We start from the raw sequence: 19381 nt of genomic DNA on the forward strand, positions 1-19381 counted from the left end.
GGTAATCAAACTAAGTTTTTATGATATTAAACAAAGTTTAAATAATCAAATTAAGTATAATTACCTTAGTTTTTTTTTTGTTGGTGTGTGAAATATCTGCACGGAAGGCTCTTTAGGTTCTGGAAGTTGTTAACAAATTATCTAGTTTGCTTCAAGATAAGAATACCAAAACAATAATATAGAAAGGGGGTGGCGACCGCAATCTTCATGGGCCACCCCCTTGGCCCAATTTTGGCCCAATAAATCATTTAGCGTGCCCGGAAGTGAAATCTCGAGTCCAAATTTATTTTTGGTTCTGTTTTTGGCGCGAAAAACATATCGGGTGTGTCAAGCAGTACGAAAACGAGTGTTTTTCGGCTAGTTTTGTGTAAAATTATAAAAGCATACTATTTGTTTGTAAAAATCAAAAATATTTTCACGGATCACTTAAAACATTTCAAATAAGTGTTTGGTAAGTCTTTTTCGGCTTAACGGATGATACAATACTTGGTTTGTAACTATCTTTCGCGTTTAAATCTATAGCGGGTAGTTAAACGAGCATGTTTTCATTTAACTTGTTTGCTATCAAACTAAGGCCATATTACTAATATTTTAGCTTGTATTAAACGTATATAACTTATAGACGCCCCCCGGAATATCTGGGTCATAACCCGACCCGTTCGGTTAATCGTTCGTTTGTTACGCAAAAAGCGTTTATTTGCTTAATCGGTAAATACGTACTGAGGTGTACCTTGTTTTGGCTCAAATGTCACACTGGTCTAGGATTAAGAAAAGAACCCAAGAGGGATGAGGCACCACGGATGCCATGGAATGTTTATGTCAAATTCATTGCTCAATTAGTTATGCTCAGAACACATTTTGACATTCTCCTACATTCTGATGAGTTCAGACCAGAAACTGTGGCAGCAGCCAGGAGTGCTCAGGAAGAACAAAGACAAGAATATTGGAAGAAAAGCCAACTCCTACTAACAGACACATCTGAACCAATTATAGATGAAGTTTGTGATAAAGATGGCCATGAGAAAGAAGAATCTAAGACATCTGAATCAGTTGATGAAGAAATCATACTTGAAGGGCCAGAAGTTGAAGTAACTCAATCTAACACTCCCACTCCATCTCAATCATCTTTGAAATGAAAGGATACAGCTGAAATTGAAACACCCAAATCCAAAAGACAAAAATCAGTAAAGGTAATGGTGTACAAAAGAAGGCTAGACAAACTGGAAGAAACAAAAACGGCTCAATCTGCAAGTAATGAAGAACCAATGATTGGGGCTCTTCACAACCTTGATGAAACTATTGATATTGAAGATGACAGTGAAGAAGAAATGAAAGATGTTGAAAAAGAAAATGAAGATAGAAATTACTTGATCAGTTTGGACTATGACTTAAAGTACCTTCTAAGACTATCAAAAGAAGACATATCCAAAGAAGCTGATGGGTGGAGAATGAGAAAATCAAAAAGGGAATCTCTGATTAAAGCCGGTCAAAAGTCTGAATTCCTGAACTTACAATCTTTTGACACAATAGATAGACTATACAGGAATGCTCTCGTAGATGACATCTCAAACTATGTGAAGAAGGTATCAAAATGGAAGGTAGAGGGTGAAAAGGTATTGAAGGAATCAGACAGTAGTAAAAAGAGAACTGAAAAGAAAGCTAGTGATGAAGCAAACTATGAAGCATTAAAGGCTAAACACAATGATATCAAGTTTCTTCAACTATACGGCTACAACTATAATTTCTTGATAAATTTCTCTCCTGAAGAATTAAAAAGAAAAATTCAACTTGTAAAAGCCTCTCACAAAGATCAGAAGAGTCGAGAAAAATATGAGAGAGAACAGGAGTTGAGGATGAGACTGCAAAGGGAAAGAGATGACGCCAAAAGGAAAGAAGAAGAAGTGAAAAGATGGTTTAAAGACCCTCAGGGGTAGATATGTTAAAGAAGATTGTCATGGAGAAAGGAATGACGGAAGAACAGTTTCAAAACATGCCTCATGAGAAATTAATGGAGATATACAATAGAGAGCAGAAACTGTATCTTGAAACTCAAAGAAAATTGCAGGAAGCAAAGAAGAGAGCCGAAGAAGAAGTTCGAGTAGAAATGATGAGTGCTCTACACAAAAAGGGAGCAAAAATGTCAAGGCTAGTTGTACAAACAGATGAAACTTTGAAAATATGGTATGAGGAAGAGGGGCTGGATAAAGTAAAGAAAACTCAACAAGGAAGCACTAGCAGAGCGCAATTAAGATCTGAGAGTGTGAGGCACGAGCAACCAAGAAATTTGAATCTGCCCACACATCTCTTCTTTGATAAAAGGTCAAAGACCTTGAGAGTTTTAATAGAAGATCAGGAGGAAACTTTCATCATATTATAGAGATGACTTGACAAATTTTACAAGAGAACAATTAACAAAGATGGCTGAATTGACACTACATGACAATCAAATCAGAAGTCAACCATCTAGTCAACCAAGAAATGATCTCTCAAAATTTATAAAAGAACAAGCAGAAAGGGGATTCCCATTCTTGCAACAGAAGAGAAGAGAGATACGAAGCCAGGCAGAGAGGGAGAAAAGAAACAAAAGGATTAATGAAGTGCATATCTCAGAACTCTCCCTCTTTGAGATAAAGAAAAGAAAGTCTCAAGCAAGCAGCTCACATGATAAAAGGAAGACTTTAAAAGAGTGCTTAGCTATGAGAGAAATGACTCAAGAACCAAACTCATTGGTGCAACAATTTGGGAGAATCACGTACATAACTTACAATCAGCACAATGATTCAATTTCATTGAGAAATGAGTCTGGCATACCCATTGCAGTGATAAGACATGATGAAGATCTTAAATTTATACATCCTCAGGACCTTCAAGACTTGATTGATGCCAAATTTCCTTATGACTCCTTTGATGCTGTGGAACTCGAAATGATTAAACAAAAGGCAGCCCTTGTAAAAAGAATGAAAGAAAGATCTGATACAAGGAGCGGGAGGAGGAGATAGCATAAAGGAGCTCAACGATGATTGTTTTTGTTTCTGTTTATCTTTGTAATTTTGTTATTTTGTAATTAATGTATAAATTTTGATGTGTAATGCCCAAGAGGCAGAATTCCTATTTATGTAATGAAATGACATGTTCTAAAATGATATATGCTTGATGTCTGATACATGTGTAACCCTATGCATGTATGTTTTGGTGCATCTGAGCTTGTTCCAATCTAGGGGGAGATTTTTTAGTTGGATTTTTAATAGGAAGATTGGAATCTTCTCAACCTCCTCAGAAAACGGCTAAGCATGGACTTCGAGCAAGCCTAGACGATCGAGCATGGTTTTACTACTTCCAGCAAGGTCTTCAGAACCTTAAATGGCTAATTCTTCTAAGTGTTAAGGCATCGAGCAAGCTACACTTCATCGAGCAAGAGTGTTCTTTTATCGAGCATGGATTGCCGATCGAGCAAACAGCTTGATCATACAAGTTTTAACCAAGTGTTACGAGCACAGGATGATCGAGCAAATGGGGACAACCATGGATGCAATAAGAAGATGTCACGTGATCAAAGCAAGGACTTCGAGCACAGTTCAGTTCCCTGAGCAAGATTTACATCCGAGCATGCTAAAGATTGCTGAATAAGAAGACTGAAGACATCAAGAAGAATGAGCTTGCTCGATGGACTAGTTCAAGCAAAGCATGGATTAGTCAAGAAGAATGAAGCTTGCTGGAAGGGAATATCTTCACTGAAGATATTCTAAGTAAAGTATGCTCGAGGACATTCATCGAGCATACCTAGCATAGTGAGTTTTACTCGAGCAAGACTGTTCCTTGCTCGAAGACTCAACACTTGTATTATTCTGTATTTCATTATGTAATGATTAGGAACTTCTAGAAGGAATGTCAGGGTCTATAAATAGGGGTCCTAGGTTTCCATTTAGGGCACGGATTTAGAAAGGTTGGCATACACGGAATACGAGAAACATTATAAAGGAATATTCTATTTGTTTCCTCGTACAGCCACCACCGCTGCCGTCATACACAAAACCCTACACATTCCTTTCACTATTTCATTAATGACTCATTTAATACAGTGAATCTTTGTCTTTGAATGTGCTTTTATTGATTATCTATTGTTGTTTTGTGTTTGCTATTTTCACTCCTTCGTTCCACACGTTGGATATCCTGATTCCGCCGGTATATTCAACAGGCCTTTTTGTTGGTGCATAAATGTCAGTAGTTCATAGTCTAGTGTCTGTAATCGAGTCTGTAATGTTATTTATGTTTTTGTTTAAGCGAAGTTGTTAACAAGTTCGCCTAGGCGAACTTGTTGAACAAGCGAAGTTATGGACAACTTCGCCTGAACATATCAGGCGAAGTTGTCATGTATTTATACTAGGTTACGGCTTAGTGTTGAGGTTGTTCATCGAGTTGATCTAAGCTGGTTTGAGTTCATTGTAACGTGAGGACGAGAGTCTGTATCAGTGATTCATATCACGTGAGTTCAGTTATTAATATATAACGTGTTTCGGTTTATTCGTGTGTGTTTGTTTGATTTGCTTTCTACGCTCGTAACGATCTACGCAGGGATTCCGCACCTGAGTAGACCGAGATATCTCGTGTGATCCGTCAAGGGAACCTACAATTGGTATCAGAGCATTTGCTCGATTGTGTGGTTCGGGATATTCACGCGGGTGTAGAAATCGTCCCGTTTCAACTATTCGCGGGACGTGTTTTCTGTGTTTTTGATCATTCTTACCTCCTACCATCGTGTTCAAGCCTTTACACCGTCAAAAACCTCGTTAAAATCCGATTTACAGATCTGCAAATCTTCCGTGTTCATCAGGCGAAGTTGCCGTCACTGTGCGTAGGGTTTCGGCGAAGATATAAGGTTAAGCGAAGTTATCCACAATTTCGCCTACCTTCTCAAGTTCGCCTAACTCAAGCGAAGTTCTCTACAACTTCGCCTACCTCTTAAGTTCGCTTACCTCAAGCGAAGTTAAGAATCAGCGAAGTTAATCAGCAGTGTTATCAGCGAAGTTCTTCAGCGAAGTTCTCTACAACTTCGCCTACTTCAAGCGAAGTTATCCATAACTTCGCCTACAGTACTTTAATATAAAAAAAAAATTTCTTAATTTTTCAGGTTTCTTACTTTTCGGGAAAGATGTCGTCGATCAACATCTCTGAGTTAGTGAAGATGGAAGTTGAAGCAGGGTCAGCTACCAAGGCCCCAAGATTGCTGAAGGGAACCGATTTCGTTGCATGGAAGGATCGGTTCATACAATACGTCAAATACCAGGATGCGAAGATGTGGGTATGCATCAGGATGGTTATATTCCACCAGTTATGGAGTATGAAGGTCGTGATCAAATTAAAAAGTATAGTAAAATGGAAGAAGAAGAGAAAAAGATGTATGAGGCCGAGAGCAAGGCTCATGCTGCTATTACTATGGCTCTTCCTCAATAGATCCTTCATACGTTCAGAAAGTATACGTCAGCAAGAGAGCTTTGGGAAGCTCTTGAGAACAGATTTGAAGGGAATGTAGGAATCCGTGCTTCAAAGATAAAATTGCTCAAAACCCAGTTCTCAGTCTTCAAGTATCTGAAGAATGAATCCTTAGATGATATTATCACTCGATATTACCATCTGATGACTGAATTGAGCAACTATTCAATTTCCTACCGAGAAGAAGAAATAGTTGAGAAGCTTCTAGATGCTCTCCCACCAAAATAGGAGATGTACACTGTGCTGATGAGAGAAGACAAGGACTTTCCCACATATGATCTTGAAACGGCAGTCAACAAGCTCAGAACCTTTGAGCTTAACATGGTCAGAAAAGAGACACCTATGGATCAGGTTCAAGATCCAGGTATGTATGGAGCTAAAGTCAACACTAGCTCAGGATCGAAGACTGAATCTGCTGCCTACTACACAAAGGGAGAGTCGGGCCCCAACTCATCACATGAGGGGCACGTGTCAGTTAACACAAATGGGGATGTTTGCTATGTAGCAGCTGGATCGAGTGGTTCTCAACCCCAGGTAAGCAAGAGTAGTTGCTCTCCAAGTATTCCCAGCAACAACTACTCCAAGATGCCTATGAGTGTCAAGTCTGCTGAAGAGCAGTTTGGTCTCTATGCTTCTTTTATTGCTTTCTATGAGAACTACATTCAAGGGAAGGTTGTTGATCCAGCTATGTTGGATGAAGATTATGACCAGATTGATGCTGATGATCTGGAGGAAATGGATCTGCAATGGCAGATGGCCATGATCGTAAGAAGAGTGAAGCGGTTTATGAGGAAGACCGGAAGAAAGTTTGTCGGTGGAAAGCCAGGGTTTGACAAGACGAAGGTGAGATGCTACAATTGTCAGCAAAACGGTCACTTTGCAAAAGAATGCAGGAATGAGCGTGTGGAACGAAGTCAGGGTAGGTCTCCACAGCAAAGTGAGGGTAGAAAAGATTATAGTGCCATGATGTCCAAAGAAGATGGTGAATACAACTGGAACCTGCTTTCTAAAGAAACTTTTGAGCAGGCAAATTTGGCAAAGGTAGAAACTGAAGAAAGTGAGAAGGTTACCGGAGAGGAAAACGCTCTTATGGCAGACGTTAATGACCAGCTCTCCGAGGTATGTTCTAAACTTACATGCTCTAAATGTGAAAACTTGTCTGAGCAATTAGCAACTATAACCGATCAGTATGTTAGGTTGGATGCTGAATTTAAAACCTTAAAAGAAGATCATCATTTTACAAAAGCAAGAGAAAATAGCTATAAAGTCAAAATAAAAGCTTGTGAAAAAGATGTTAAAAGTTTAAAAACAAAACTTGCTGAAAAAATTGAAGTGATAGATTTAAGTTATGAAGTTTTGGAAGAAAAAACCAAACTAATTGCTGATAGAGAAAAACAGATTGCTGATCACCAGGTAAAAGTGGTTGAACTGAATAGAAAACTAGAGCAGTTCAGAAATTCTTCTGCTATTCTTGATCACCTTGTTAGTGATCAAGGTTCCTCTGCTAAGAGAGGAGGAATCGGTTATCATGAGGTTCCACCACCTTATAATCACAATTACACTTTTAACCCTAGTGTTCAGAAATCTGTTGATTTTGAGGTTGCTCAGACAGTACCAGTTAAAGTAACTTGTAAAGAACCAAATGTTAGTGGAGGCGAAACAAGTTCGCCTGTTTCAAGTGTTAAAATTTCTGATCCAAGTCCAGTCTCATCAGATTCGGATAAGTCATCCGAGTCTGGTAAGGCAAAAGAGGAGGTGATATTACCCAATGGTGGAGAGAAAGATAAGACGAATAAAAAGAGTACTCCACTAAACCCGTACGTCCCACCATATGTGAGACGAACGGGCGGTATTAAAGCCTCGACATCTAAAACACCGGTTGATAAAAAAGTTGAGCATAGGTGTTGTTTTAGATGTAATCAATTAGGACATCTAGTTGCAAATTGCCCTCTGAAGCAGCGATTCAGAGGTGTAAGGCCTACTAAAGCTGAGAATAAACCTAATAGTAATTATCATGCTGCTAAAAATGAAAACCACTTAAAATTCAAAAATGTGACTAATTCAGGTTTTCATAGAAACAAATCTCAGTTTTACACTGCTAATAACCAAACCACAAGTTATAATTCTTTCAATTCACAAAGGTTTGGTAGGCCTCACAATCAATCTTCAAGGAGGTTTCCTAATAGGACTTACAGGAATTTTCGAGATACTAACTTTGGAAAGCCAAAGTCTGGGATGTATAGATCCAAGACCAATTGGTCTTGGGTCCCTAAATTCTAATCTTTTGCTTTATTGTGCAGGAACAGTTGAACAGGGCTGCCAACAATCTTTGGGTTGTAGATAGCGGCTGTTCCCGGCACATGACGGGTAACAAATACTTGTTACACGATTTGAAACCTGTTCAAGGAGGGAGAGTGAGCTTTGCCGGTGAAAGTGGTGGCAAGATTACTGGAATGGGAACGGTGTCAAACGGAAAGATGACTTTGGAGAAGGTTAACTTTGTAGAAGAATTGAAGCACAATCTGCTGAGTGTGTCGCAGATCTGTGATAAGGAGTACACCGTTCATTTTACAAAGAATGAGGCGATTGTGTTGAAACCTGGTTTTCAGATACCAGAGGAGTGGATTGTGATGAAGGCTCCACGTGAAAGAAAAACATATATTATGGATATGAGATCAACTGAAATGGCCACGGCAGAATCATGCCTTATGACAAAAGCGAGTGAATCAGAGTCCGTATTGTGGCATAGGAGAATGGGGCACATTCATCTTCGGAAGATGAACCACATTGTCAGGAATGGACTTGTGCTGGGCGTTCCCTTGAAGAATTTCAATTTTGAAGATAAATGTATAGCGTGCAAGAAGGGAAAGCAGCACAAGAAATCCCATCTCACCAAGAAAGTCAATTCAATTGCCAGTACTCTGGAGTTGCTTCACATGGATCTCTTCGGTCCCGTGAATGCAAAAAGTCTACGAGGAACTTCTTATTGCTTGGTGATCACAGATGACTACTCACGATATTCGTGGGTGTATTTCCTGAAATCAAAAGACGAAACGGCTCAGATGGTGAAGAATTTGATTACTAAAGTTGAGAACGTTATGGATAAAAGGGTTAAGTTCATCAGGAGTGACAATGGAACGGAGTTCAAGAATTTTGAGATGGAGATCTTCTGCCTTCAGAGAGGGATTGAACACCAATACAGTGCTCCGTATACACCGCAACAGAATGGAGTGGCTGAAAGGAAGAATAGAACATTAATTGAAGGAGCCAGAACTATGCTGGCTGATTCGAAGCTTCCTGTGGTGTTTTGGGCTGAAGCTGTTGCTACAGCCTGTTATGTTCTGAATAGAGTCTTAACTGTTAAAAGACTTGGTAAAACGTGTTATGAGCTTATGCATGGGAGAAAGCCCAACTTGAGTGGTCTTGAACCATTCGGGTCCCCTTGTTCGATTTTGAAGACAAATTCTAAATTTGGTGAAGTAGCCGATGAAGGAATCTTAGTCGGTTATGTTGTTGGGACTCCCAACAGACGTGTCTTCAATACATCGACCAGCAAGGTTGAGGTGGTGTGTAACACCGATATCACAAGTTACCAACCGCCAAAACCAAGCAACGGACCTGCTGAGTTTTTCGACTATGTTAAACTTTTTAAGTCTTTTAACATACCGTATTTGGATATTGCTGAAGAAGAAGAGAGAGTTGCTACGAAGATGATCCTTGATGAGGAAGAAAACCTATTGCAAAGACAGCTGATCGATAAATGTCAACCTTCCTCATCAAATGCTGTCGATACCCCTGCTACCTCGACTGAAGAAGAATTTTTCAATCCATTTCACTCTCAGCATGAAACAACCATTGACGAGCTCTCTTCTAACTTGGAAGACAATTTGCATGTCGGTTCTGTTCCGACCACGAAAATTCATAAAGATCACCCTTTGGAGAATGTGATTGGTGATGTGTCCTCCGGTGTACAAACAAGACGTAGCTTGAATGAGCACACCTGTGTTTACACAAGCATCAAGGAGACAGGGATAATCATCGAATGCTTGTACACCTGCTTTATCAGCCAGATTGAACCGAAGAATTATCAAATGGCTCTCAAGGACAGCTCGTGGGTCGAAGCTATGCAAGAAGAGTTGGCTCAATTCAAGAAAATGGAAGTTTGGACTTTGGTTGAAAAACCGAAGCATGTGCATGCGACAGGCACAAAATGGGTGTTTAAGTGCAAGAGAGATGAGAAAGGGATTATCATAAGAAACAAGGCGAGGCTAGTCGTTAAAGGTTTTAATCAACAAGAGGGGATTGATTATAATGAAGTGTTCGCTCCTGTCGCAAGGTTGGAAGCCATTAGATTGTTTTTGGCGTTCGCTGCTTATAAGAAGATGAAGGTATTTCAGTTGGATGTGAAGAGTGCGTTTCTGAATGGGAAAGTTGATGAGGTAGTGTATGTTGAGCAACCTCCGGGTTTTCCTGACCCAGACTTTCCTGATCACGTGTACAAGTTAAGAAAGGCATTGTATGGACTACATCAGGCACCTCATGCCTGGTATTCAACTTTATCAGATTACTTGCTTGAAAATGGGTTTGAAAGAGGGAAGATAGATAGCACGTTGTTCTTCAAGAGAGATGGAAGCGACTTCCTGCTAGTGCAAGTCTACGTGGATGACATCATCTTTGCTGCATCAAGAGTCTCCATGTGTCAAGATTTTGAGGCCGTCATGAAAAAGAGGTTTGAAATGAGTGCTATGGGTGAACTAACTTTCTTTTTAGGATTGCAGGTTGATCAGAAGAAGGATGGGATGTTCATTCATCAGACCAAGTATGTCCATGATGTGCTCAAACGCTTCAAGATGGAGGACAGCACTCCATTCGACACTCCAATCTGCGTCAATCGCAAATTGGGTGCTGAGTCAGACGGTGATGCAGATGTGGACCCAACTCAGTATCGGGCTATTATAGGTTCTTTAATGTACTTAACTGCTTCTAGGCCTGATATAATGTTTGCTGTTTGTCTTTGTGCTCGTTTTCAGGCAAACCCAAAGGAATCTCACATGAAGGGTGTGAAGAGGATCTTGCGGTATCTCAAGGGCAAACCGAAGCTGGGGTTGTGGTACCCGAGAGGAGGAGACTTGGAGCTAGTCGCTTACACAGATTCTGATTATGGAGGGTGCAATCAGAGTCGGAAGTCAACAACTGGAGGATGTCAGTTTCTTGGTGGCAGATTGGTGTCGTGGCAATGCAAGAAACAGACTTCGGTCGCAATTTCAACCTGTGAAGCAGAATACATGGCAGCATCTAACTGCTGCTCCCAGGTTCTTTGGATTCAACAACAGTTGCGCGACTATGGTCTGAATTTCTTACTTACACCTATTTGCATTGATAACACAGCTGCTATCTCAGTAACTAACAATCCTGTGAAGCACAGTAAAACTAAACATATTGACATACGTCATCATTTTATACGGGATTGTGCTGAGAAGAAACTGATTGTGCTTGAAAAGGTGGATACGCTTGATAATTTCGCTGATCTTTATACTAAAGCGTTTGACAAAACAAGATTTCAAAACCTTATCGAGCTGAATGGGATGATCAATCCCGAGTAACCATGCTTTTCATGTTATATTTAAAAAAAAAAAAAAACGTCACTATCGCTTAAAATATGTCGGTTACCTCAGTTTGAAGGACTTGTCTTCGGATATGTTTTGGTCCTCATTTTCTACTTGTAGATTTTGAGGATAGCCATTAACCAGATGACTGAAAGTGACCGGGGCGGTTTATGATGAGTTTTCATTCTTTCGCTTAAAATTAGTCGATCATATTAATTAGTTAGAAGGACACATACTAGTATGTGGTCGGTCCAGCTGATCCATTGGATCTTCGGGATAGCCGTTTACCTGAAGACTTTGTTTTGGTCGGGGCGATTAATGTTAAAAAAAATTTTAAGGGAAATGAAATTAATTTTCAAGTCTACTACTTCGTAAGAAGTTCGTTAGCTATGTTTAACAGAAAATTGATCCAACCTTGGAAAATGATAGATATACTGATTCTGTGTGCTTAACTAGTGAAGTTATTAGGCTTAAAAGGCTTTAGGACAGTCATTGTATGTCATGGTAACTTTTTATGGTGCGTAAAAGTAGATGTGATACAAACTAAAACTACTTGATTTTACGTGGAAACTCCTTACGAGTTTTGCATGTCTTCATATATATCTTTCCGAATGATAGGCAGAAAAGCGATTACCCAGTCATACACGAGCCCGTAAGTGTTCTGATTCCCGTGAAGATAGCGTTTCAAGAAACTGCAGTGATCCAGATTCGGGACTTGCAGTTGGTTACTACTCTGAAGTCTATGTAAATGTTTATCATAAAAAAAAAAAAAAAAAAAAAAAAACTTATGAGTTATTGAAACATTCTAGAGTTCAACATATCAAGACTTCTTAATCATGGAGTAAGAAAGAGAAAGGGAAGGATATGAAGAGTAATTACAAACTTAATCAGACACTAAGGGTCGAGGTCAATTCGGGGTGACTTGGGGAAAGCCAAATATGCTTTGAGAATAGATAGGAGGCATCATAATCTCTGAGTTGTTGCCCACTTAATTTTTGAGTTTAATTGAACTTAACTCGTATCACAGAAACGATGAAAACCATCTTAAGTTATTTACCTGCTTATAACATGTTTCTTTATGTCATAATACAGCTAAACACGGATCTATGTGACAATCACGTAATTAGTATGATTCCTGTTCGGATCTTTTCTAAAACGTAGTAGTCCCTATCGAGACTGAAATTTGATCCCTTATACTTTATTTTTTAAAAGTTTCTTGTACTTAGGTAGTTTTATAATTTTGTATCTGGTTACTTGGACTTGATAGTGTCATTTAAATTCTTAAAGGGAAGTTTTAGAACTTAATTGCAAAATTTTTGAATTATAAGGGTTGATCTTGTAAATATAGGCGATGTTGTTAAACAGGCGAACTTGTGAATAACTTCGCCTAGGAGAAGTTAACCGTAACTTCGCCTGTTTAACTCCGCCCCTATATAAAGAATTCTTAAGGTCAACAGTGTTCATAATTTCTAATCTCAGCGAACTTATTGAATATTTCTCGGCGAACTTATCGTTTGATTATCCGGCGAACTTGTCGTTATTCCGATTACTTGTTCTTTTTCCCAGTTTCCGTTACGTTTCAAGGTTCGTGATGCCATTACATTGTATAATCATTGTTCTTCAATGATAATCAGTGGTCGTTTCGACCCGATTATGAACCTCGAACCGTCGGACCTTCAAATCGGACTTTCAAATCTTGTTGTTACGTGTTAATAACCAAACTGATCGTCAACATATCCTTAAAAGCTTGAGTTTAAGAGTCCTAAATCGTCAAAATACCCAGAAAACCTCAGATTTTCGAGTTTGAATCAATCTATCTGTCGCCGATTCATATTCAGGCGAACTTAGGGTTTCGGCGAAGTTATCCGTAACTTCGCCTGATGCTTATCTTCGCCTGAGGCGATGTTGTCATTAACTTCGCCTGAGGCGATGTTGTGGTAAGGCGAACTTAACGTTGAAGCGAAGTTATGCCCAAGTTCGCCCCAACATTAACTTCGCCTATACAGAAGTTATCACAACTTCGCTCATGGTAATAAGCGAACATGTGTTAAACCTTAACGTGTATCTAACTTGGTTCGTTTGTTGCAGATATGGCTGCAGTAGCAGGTGCTGGAGGTGCTGGAGGCGATGACGGAGATAACCAGAGGCAATTTTTTCCGGGTCACAATATGTACATTACCTTAGACCCGGAAGCGAGCAGAGTTGAAGACTACCGTGAGATCATCACATTCCTCATTCGCTCGAGGATATTCCACGCAATCACGACGACTCTGCCGATATCCTTACCCAATATCGAGGATTTCTGGCAGGCGGTGGAATACGATTGCCGTGTTGAGCCCCCGGTTATGCGAGCAACCGTCAACAACCAAGAAGTTCAGTTCTCGTCAACAATCATAGCATTAGTATGATTGCAAACCAGTTAAACGAAAGCAGGCTCGTTTAACTACCTGCTATGGGTTTAAACACGAAAGAGAGTTACAAAACAAGCATTTTATAATCCGTTAAGCCGAAAAAGATTTACAAAACACTTAGTGGGAATATTTTAAGCGATCTGTGAAAATATTTTTGATTTTTACAAATGTATAGTATGTTTTTATAATTTTGTACAAAAATAGCCGAAAAAAACTCGTCTTCACACTGTTTGTCGTACCCGATAAATTTATTGCGCCAAAAACCGAACCCGAAATAAATTTGGACTCGGCATTTCATGTATGGGCTTGTAAATTGAGATGTTTGGACCAAAATGGGCCCAACGTGGGGGCCATGTGAGTTGCGGCCGCAAGAAGTACCCATCCTTTTTTTGAATAACTTTATGTTTAAGCTTCTAACAAACATCATTTTCACAAAACCTTAACTCCAAAGCAGCTGCAAGGGCTGTTCTACCAGTTTCCTTCAAAACCTAGGTAATTTGGCTTTTAAATCATGTTTTCAACTTAATAATCACAGTTAATACCATATAAACATAGTTTAATTGCCAGAAATCATTCCTAACCATGCAAAAATCCTAAAAATGGTCCAAAAATATGTTTTGATTATACACATGGTTAGTAACCTGGTTTGATAGTTTTTTTAGCCACAAACACGGATTAGAGGGTTTAAACGGCGTTTTTACGGTTCAAAAGTTTGGATTAATACCCTAGCCGAAACCCTAAGTTAAGAGGCTGCCATGTTGATAAAACTTTCTTTTTTTGTGATATAGAACCTATACCTAGCTTACAAAGAAGCACACAAACCCTTAAATTGGAATAAGAGACCAAAAACGAGCGAAAACGCAAAGGTAATGTCGAACTGCTCGATTACGGTCTGTTTAGGATTCGATTGTTATGTGCATATTTTAAGGTCATGAAATTTTTCAGGAACATCAGGAACCATATCATTGAGTCTCTGTTCAAATTTGGTAATTTTTTGACCATCCGAGAATATTTGGCGAATTTATTACCAAATTGGGGCGTTTATTCGGGAAAAATAGATACATTGCTTGAAAATTATGAAATTTTGTGGAGAGCTCAGATTTGGTATATTATGATTACATATGAAATTTGGGGTCATTTAGAAAAGCCTAAATATGTTTTGTGCATTCACGCTTAATTGAGTTTTCGTAGTGGTGGCTCGAAAAGAATATGTGACCAATTTGTTAGTGTTTGGAATTTTTCTAGGTTGTTTTGGGATGTATTCTGGTCACTCAAAAATTTTGGTGGATTTTTCGGAAATCGTTTGGTATAAACGGACGATTTTCGTGCTAAATATAGAAGATAAAATGATTTTTTATAAATTAATAAATCAGTAAATAGTTTCAAAAATATTTTTTGAAAAATATACATATTTTAATTGATAAATGACAAAATTTTCATAATTTAATGATTAACGGATAATAATTGTGCTAATTTGAAATTAAACAAATTATATCCTGATAAGAACCGACGTGTTCATGATTAACGAACCTATGGGAATATCAGAACACCGAGTGTGATCAAAAATCATACAAGTCTTCGAGCATACTTTACTTAGAATGTTTTCAATAGAAAACATTCTCCTCCAACAAACTTCAATCTTCATAACATATCCTTGCTTTGCTCGAATAAGTCCCACGAGCAAGCATGTTCTTCTTAATCTCTTCAATCCTGCCATGTGACTTATTATGAAAAATCTTCATCATACTCGGGTGAGAAGCTTTCTCAAGATTAAACCATGCTCGAAGGTTATACTTAGAACATTTGAGATATTTCTTCATTGTATCCATGCTCGACCCACCAATGTGCTAGGATCACTTGGTTTAAGCTGGATAGATCAAGTTGTTTGCTTGATTGGCAATCCATACTCGAAGAAGAACATCCTTTCTTGATAAAGTGTAGCTTGCTCAAAACCTTCAACACTTAGAAGAAATTCTAGAAGATACTCTTATAAGCATAAGACATCATACTCGAGGTAGTAAGACCATGCTCGAGGTAGTAAGACCATGCTCGAACGTCCAAGCTTGCTCGAAGTCCATACTTATCCATTTCTTTGAGGAGGTTAAGAAGATTCCAATCTTCCTTTTAAAATTTCAACTCAACAATCTCCCCCTAGATTGGAACAAGCTCAGATCCACCAAAACATACCTACATTAAGTTACAAATGTGTCAATATCTTAACATAGTCAATTCAAGAAATAGTCATTACATTACATTACATAATCAAATTCTGCCTCTTGGGCATTACACATCAAAATTGCATGTCATATCAAATTACATATCAAAAATAAAATACACAAAACAAAAATATAAACAAGGATTCATTAGATCATCTTTAGGCTTCCCATCCTTGCTTTTCCCATTCACTGTCTCCTTTCAACTTCGATCATCTTCTCATGTTTTACCGCAGCAGCTCATTGTTGAAACATGTCTAATTCTACAGCATCCACAGAATCTAAAGGTACATTTATGTCAATTATGTCTTGGAGATCCTAGATGTGTATGTATTCCAATTCACCATCATGCTCAATAATTGCTATTTTCCTTCCTTTGGAGTTTCTTACGGACACAGAATCACTTTGTCTATTATATGTAAGATGAGCAATTCTCCCATCTTGTTGCATTTGCAAGTTAGGCACTTCCATCTCCCTTCTCATGGCCAGGCTCTCCCTTAAAGTTCTTTTGATTGAGCTAGAGCCACTGGTTCTCTGTGATTTCCTTTTCTTGGATTCCCAAAGTGAAAGTTCTGACAATCTAACTTCACTTATTCTTTTCTTTCTTCTCTCCCTTTCAGCTGCTATGTATGATTCTTTTCTTTTCTGATCAAGCAGTGGGAATCCTTTGTCAGCTTGTTCTTTGAGGTATCTAGATAGATCATTCCTTTGTTAGCCAGCCTTTCTGCTTCTGTATTGATTGTCATGTAAATCTAGCTGTGACATCTTTTCTAGTTGTTCTCTTGAAAAATTCTGAATATGATACTTGTCTCTGATCCATCTTCTGTGATTACCCTTAAGGTTCTTGATCTTGCATCAAAATACAAATGAGTGGACAAATTCAAATTTCTATGTTGTACAGACTGCCTTTCCACTTCACTTCTAATAACAAGTCCACCAGACCTTGTTCAGGAGGGTTTAGGTCCATGCTTCCTTTCAGATTCATCAAATAATCCTTTGATCTCCTCCCCCTCTTTCAGAATCAAGTCTTGAAATCGGGCACCTCTGTTGATACACGTTTTGTACGTCTCAGTCTTTATCAGGGCATTAATGTATTTAGTATAAAGTATAGGGGAATGAGCCATTCGCTCTAATGTAATGTTACATTCATTACCCTGTAACGAATGTAACGCATTTGTCTAATTGTAAGCTCATTCGTTAACCCAGTTTCACGAATGAGATAACGAATGAGGGCTATTCGTTATATGTTAAATGTATTAACGAATGAAGAGTTCATTCGTATGGTTTAATGTAACGAATGACACATTCGTTAACTGTTAAGTTAACGAATGTGGTCATCCCCTATATATAGTCTGTAAATTATTCATTAATGTAAGTTTTCAGTTCAGTGATCATTCTCTCTCGTTACTCTGTCAAATTGTCATCTCCATAACGTATTCCAGCTTAATCGTATAAAAATCAACATGTATATCGTTGTTATCAAGATCTATATCCGTATCCAGGTTCCTTCAAGTGGTATCAGACAAAATATGAGTTCGATGGGAGAAATGAGTTTCTTTCTGGGTTTGCAAGTTCACCAGTCTGACGCCGGGATCTTTATCCATCAGACAAAATATGTGAACGATGTCTTGAGACGATTCAAGATATCCAATGGCAAAATTCCCTCTACTCCTCTTCCCGTGGGTCACAATTTATCACCAGATGAATTGGAGGATACTGTAGATCCGACCCTATATCGAGCTATGATTGGATCACTCATGTATTTGACTGCTTCTCGACCGGACATTATGTTTGTTGTCTGTTTGTGTGCTAGGTATCAATCGAGTCCCCGAGTGACTCACTTGGCAGCAGTAAGGCGTATCTTACATTATCTGCGGGGAACTCCAGACATCGGGTTATGGTACCTCAAAGACGACAACTTTGATCTCACCGCCTTTACTGACTCGGACTATGGAGGTTGCAAGATCAATTTCAAATCGACAACGGCGGGATGTCAATTCTTAGGAAACCGGCTTGTTTCCTGGCAGTGCAAGAAGCAGACAACGGTCTCAACTTCAACAGCCGAAGCGGAGTATGTGGCGGCCTCGAGTTGCTGTTCACAGGTTCTCTGGATCTAGCAACATTTGCGGGATTACGATTTGAAGTTTCTTACTACTCCTATTTTTATTGATAATTCTGCTGCAATTTCTATCACCAAAAATCCGGTTCAACATTCAAAAACAAAACATACTGAAATCCGTTATCACTTTATTCGTGATTGTTATGAAAAGAAATTAATATCAATTGATAAAATTCATACGGATTTTCAAAAGGCTGACCTTTATACTAAAGTTTTTGACAAAACGCGTTTTCAATACTTGCTTGGTATAAATGGTTTAAAATCTTTCACAGAAATTCAAAAGCTTAGTTAGATCATTTTTTTTTGTTTGTTATTTCATTTTTTATTGTTTTTAGGGGGAGAAAATAGAAAAATACAAAAATAGTGTGGTTTCGTTTGTACAAAAAAATTCTATAAAATCCAAAAACATTCAAATATTGAAAAATCCAAAAACATTGAAAAATGCTCCTCAAAATTGAATTTTGAAGCAAAAAGGGAAAATGATAGTACATTGACTTAGCGGACCTAACACATGAATAAACTAGACTAAAAAGTGTCATAAGATCAATTGCATGATGTGTATGATAGGCTTAACATATCGCATAAGTGCTGAAAAGATATAAACCTAAATGCTTGCCAAATCTAGTGGTGTTACATCTTGATGCATAGTTAATATCTGTATTAAGTATCAAAAGATTTTAAGATTGTTGTGTGTGCATGCGTTCATTTTTGAAGAAAATTCTGCTTTATTTTATTTTTAATTTTGCAAAGAAATTCAACTTTATTTTTTCTTTATTTTTATTCAAATATTGGATTCTCTCCTGCGCGATAAGATTATCCGACCTGAGGGTTAAGATTTGGATATTCTGCTTTATTTTCTTGGTGTTTCGTATAAAATCTTGGACTTTCTCCGCGCGATAATACGGGATTATCCGAATTGAGAGTTAAGATTTTATGCAACTTCTGCTTATTTGTTATCTTTTTATTTTTGTTAAAATGGAACCTTATCTGCGTGTAGTAATACCGATCTTAAGGGAAAATTTTAACTTTCTGCTTTATTTTCTTTTTGTTATTTTTGTATGAGTCACAGCTAATCAATTCAAAGAAGAAAAACGTACATGTGAAATTCAATGTATAAGAGATATGAAACTGTGTCTGACAGGTGGGTTCCACATAATATTTGTGCTTAATTGAACCTTAAAATGTATCGTACAGTTACAAACGGATCTGTCTAAAGTTTAAAGTGGACAATTATATCTGCAATCATCTTTGGGTTACGTGCATAATAATGTCAAAATTGAAGTGTAGTCTAGGATGTTATTAGTCAATATGATTCCTTGCTCAACTCACAAAAATATGTACTGCTTTTCATTTTCTTCTATTTGAAAATTTTCTAAATATACAAAAAGATTTTATATTCTTTTTATATATATATTTTTTTCTCTTCTTCTTTAGTTTCGATTTGCCAAGCTAGCGAATTAATCATTGAGAAAAGGAAAAAGAGTTAAACCCCGGAACAAAAGTTTAAGTTAAATCGTGCTTAACGTATTTTCAATTGGTAAC

This window comes from Bidens hawaiensis, unplaced genomic scaffold, assembly GCF_021521415.1.
Source record: "Bidens hawaiensis isolate Kalapana, Puna unplaced genomic scaffold, B.hawaiensis_p1.1 tig00039575_1, whole genome shotgun sequence".
In the NCBI taxonomy this organism is placed as follows: domain Eukaryota; kingdom Viridiplantae; phylum Streptophyta; class Magnoliopsida; order Asterales; family Asteraceae; genus Bidens; species Bidens hawaiensis.